This window comes from Bombyx mori, chromosome 13 (genome assembly GCF_030269925.1).
Source record: "Bombyx mori chromosome 13, ASM3026992v2".
Classification (NCBI taxonomy): Eukaryota; Metazoa; Arthropoda; class Insecta; order Lepidoptera; family Bombycidae; genus Bombyx; species Bombyx mori.
The window spans coordinates 7,251,157-7,256,028 of NC_085119.1; positions in this window are offsets into that span (position 1 = coordinate 7,251,157).

Sequence of the window (4,872 nt, forward strand, 5' to 3'; positions counted from 1 at the left end):
CTCGTGGTGGTGGTACCGTCATTTACTATAGAAGAGCCCTGCATTGCGTCCCGCTCGATCCTCCCGCGCTCGCTAATATCGAAGCATCAGTGTGCCGAATCTCACTGACGGGACACGCGCCGATCGTTATCGCGTCCGTTTATCTTCCACCGGATAAGATCGTTCTAAGCAGTGATATCGAGGCGCTGCTCAGCATGGGGAGCTCTGTCATTCTGGCGGGCGACCTAAATTGTAAACACATCAGGTGGAACTCACACACCACAACCCCGAATGGCAGGCGGCTTGACGCGTTAGTCGATGATCTCGCCTTCGATATCGTCGCTCCGCTAACCCCGACTCACTACCCGCTAAATATCGCACATCGACCGGATATACTCGACATAGCGTTATTAAAAAACGTAACTCTGCGCTTACACTCGATCGAAGTCGTTTCAGAGTTAGATTCAGACCACCGTCCCGTCGTTATGAAGCTCGGTCGCGCTCCCGATTCCGTTCCCGTCACGAGGACTGTGGTGGATTGGCACACGCTGGGCGTCAGCCTGGCTGAATCTGATCCACCATCGCTCCCGTTTAGCCCGGACTCTACCCCGTCTCCTCAGGATACCGCTGAAGCCATAGACATCTTAACGTCACACATCACCTCGACATTAGATAGGTCATCGAAACAAGTTGTAGCGGAGGACTTCCTTCACCGCTTCAAATTGTCCGACGATATTAGGGAGCTCCTAAGAGCTAAGAACGCCTCAATACGCGCCTACGACAGGTATCCTACCGCGGAAAATCGTATTCGAATGCGTGCCCTACAACGCGACGTAAAGTCTCGCATCGCCGAAGTCCGAGATGCCAGATGGTCTGATTTCTTAGAAGGACTCGCGCCCTCCCAAAGGTCTTACTACCGCTTAGCTCGTACTCTCAAATCGGATACGGTAGTAACTATGCCCCCCCTCGTAGGCCCCTCAGGCCGACTCGCGGCGTTCGATGATGACGAAAAAGCAGAGCTGCTGGCCGATACATTGCAAACCCAGTGTACGCCCAGCACTCAATCCGTGGACCCTGTTCATGTAGAATTAGTAGACAGTGAGGTAGAACGCAGAGCCTCCTTGCCACCCTCGGATGCGTTACCACCCGTCACCCCGATGGAAGTTAAAGACTTGATCAAAGACCTACGTCCTCGCAAGGCTCCCGGTTCCGACGGTATATCCAACCGCGTTATTAAACTTCTACCCGTCCAACTCATCGTGATGTTGGCATCTATTTTCAATGCCGCTATGGCGAACTGTATCTTTCCCGCGGTGTGGAAAGAAGCGGACGTTATCGGCATACATAAACCCGGTAAACCAAAAAATCATCCGACGAGCTACCGCCCGATCAGCCTCCTCATGTCTCTAGGCAAACTGTATGAGCGTCTGCTCTACAAACGCCTCAGAGACTTCGTCTCATCCAAGGGCATTCTCATCGATGAACAATTCGGATTCCGTACAAATCACTCATGCGTTCAACAGGTGCACCGCCTCACGGAGCACATTCTTGTGGGGCTTAATCGACCAAAACCGTTATACACGGGAGCTCTCTTCTTCGACGTCGCAAAAGCGTTCGACAAAGTCTGGCACAATGGTTTGATTTTCAAACTATTCAACATGGGCGTGCCGGATAGTCTCGTGCTCATCATACGGGACTTCTTGTCGAACCGCTCTTTTCGATATCGAGTCGAGGGAACCCGCTCCTCCCCGCGACCTCTCACAGCTGGAGTCCCGCAAGGCTCTGTCCTCTCACCCCTCCTATTTAGTTTATTCGTTAACGATATTCCCCGGTCGCCGCCGACCCATTTAGCTTTATTCGCCGACGACACGACTGTTTACTATTCCAGTAGAAACAAGTCCCTAATCGCGAAGAAGCTTCAGAGCGCAGCCCTAGCCCTAGGACAGTGGTTCCGAAAATGGCGCATAGACATCAACCCAGCGAAAAGTACTGCGGTGCTATTTCAGAGGGGAAGCTCCACACGGATTTCCTCCCGTATTAGGAGGAGGAATCTCACACCCCCGATTACTCTCTTTAGTCAATCCATACCCTGGGCCAGGAAGGTCAAGTACCTGGGCGTTACCCTGGATGCATCGATGACATTCCGCCCGCATATAAAATCAGTCCGTGACCGTGCCGCGTTTATTCTCAGTAGACTCTACCCCATGATCTGTAAGCGGAGTAAAATGTCCCTTCGGAACAAGGTGACACTTTACAAAACTTGCATAAGGCCCGTCATGACTTACGCGAGTGTGGTGTTCGCTCACGCGGCCCGCACACACATAGACACCCTTCAATCTCTACAATCCCGCTTTTGCAGGTTAGCCGTCGGAGCTCCGTGGTTCGTGAGGAACGTTGACCTACACGACGACCTGGGCCTCGAATCTATACAGAAATACATGAAGTCAGCGTCGGAACGGTACTTCGATAAGGCTATGCGTCATGATAATCGCCTTATCGTAGCCGCCGCTGACTACTCCCCGAATCCTGATCATGCAGGAGCCAGTCACCGTCGACGCCCTAGACATGTCCTTACGGATCCATCAGATCCAATAACCTTTGCATTAGACGCCTTCAGCTCTAACACTAGGAGCAGGCTTAGGGACCTCGGTAACCGTACTCGTCGAACTCGACAAAGAGTTCGCCGTGCAACCTAACCCATGAATCAGCTCGTTGAGTTTCTCGCCGGATCTTCTCAGCGGGTCGCGATTCCGATCCGGTAGTAGATTCATTCGCGAAGCAGCTACTCTTGAGTTGTTAGGTCTCCTTCGGAGGCGCTCGGGTAGCTGTTAGCAAATCCCACCCCTCCTGGCTGAGCCTTTGCTCGCCCACCTGTCCTGGTGAAACTGGAAAGGCCTCCGGGCCACCAGTAATGCTTCAATCATAAAAAAAAAAAAAAAAAAAAAAAAAAAAGGATAAATTATGCAGTGACTCCTTTTGCAGATAAATAGACGATATCTCTTAAGGGAGGGAAATTGGCACTTTTGCGTCGTTTGCTAATGCCAGGGGCAACGATTACTGTCTGTAATTGTATCCGGGCAGTCTGAGTCCTGACAGAGATGCACCTCGAGAGGAGTCTCCCTTTGAATTAGTCCGCTCAGACCACTGTCATTACGTAGTTAAATTTTTCTTTGCTCGAAGTATTACAATTTATATCATACAATAATTGTGACTGTTTCTAATTGACAACATTTAGTAAATTCTCTTTAAATCTTATCTTATATATGTAATCTGAATCTTGGAAACGGCTCCAACGATTTTTATAAAATTTAGTATACAGGGGATTTCGGGGGCGATAAATCGATCTAGCTACGATTTATTTTCAGAAAATGTTGTTTTATTCGTGTTATCAATAATCAACTTTATCGATAATCAACTTTATGACTCTTCCCGACATCTATTGGCGAATAATAATACTATTTTTCATAATTGAGAGCAACTAACTGCTTTAAAGACACAATAACACTAAAGCTATTTCAGCGGATGGCGTTGTTAAGCCACCCGAAGCCAATGAGTGTTTGGTTTAAGGTGTGAGTGTGTGTTCACTTAAAAATGCCTAAATGATCTTGGAATATTTCATAATTTTATCAATATGTAATTCGTACTGGTGGTAGGACCTCTTGTAAGTCCGCACGGGTAGGTACCACCGCCCTGCCTATTTCTGCCGTGAAGCAGTAATGCGTTTCGGTTTGAAGGGCGGGGTAGCCGTTGTAACTATACTGAGACCTTAGAACTTGTATCTCAAGGTGGGTCTACGTTGTAGATGTCTATGGGCTCCAGTAACCACTTAACAACAGGTGGGCTGTGAGCTCGTCCACCCATCTAAGCAATAAAAAAAAAAGTATTTAAATATAATTTCTAAAAAACACAATTTATGAAAGAAAAAAAAACCGGGCAATGCACGGTCATCGTCTAGTGTGTATTTAATTTTATTTTAAAAAGAGTTTGTTGCTGTTGTACTCTGAATCTGAGCTTAACAATTTGAAAGTGGCTTTGAAGGTCTTAATTAATAAAAACATTTTGATATCTATTTATGGTTTTAATTTATGACAATGTGGATATTTGTTTTTTTGGCTGTAGTGTCACGCATATTCAAATTTTAAAGTAAAATATTTTATCTGTCTTCAGAATTATTAAGTAAATTTTAATGAATCCTGTTCATAAACAAAAAAGAACACAACTGAAATTGTTTGGCAATTTTATATAAAAGTTGTATAAGGAATGTCCGGCATTCGGCTTAATGAAGTTGAGACGCCAAATTTTTTAGCTACCATTAACTAATAAACTAAAAGTTCAGAGAGGAAAATGAAATAAAATTAAATGTCGTACTTATGTGTTATACTGGAAATAAATTGGAATGAACACGATTAAAATTTACTTGTGCAATGAACCAGAAAAATAATGCAGAAAATCGGAAATATCTAGGAAATAATACCTCTTATAGTTGGAAAGGAAGAACATACTGCAACCAGATAATATTAAATTTAACGCGAACTACAAGCTATTCGGATTTACCCGTAAAGCCGTTCTCGATAGATGGCGTCGGATAATAAGCTCATCGCTGGGCTATTACGAAGTACCGGAAAAATTGGTATCGAGCAGTAGCCTATATTGGAGCATTCGACGCGAAACTTTCATGGAACAGTATCACGATTGGCTGGACACAATCGCAATTGATTAGAAATAGCCGGCTTCGTCTGTCCGCAAATTACAACAATTGTTCGTATCCACAAATAACATACAGAATCCGCTGCCTGTGATGTTATGCATTTGAATGGTGATCACTTGTCGCCTGCCTATGTCGGTGGCCTATTTTAGTCTTTTATCTCTCGCCCAAACTAAATTTTAAGTAGT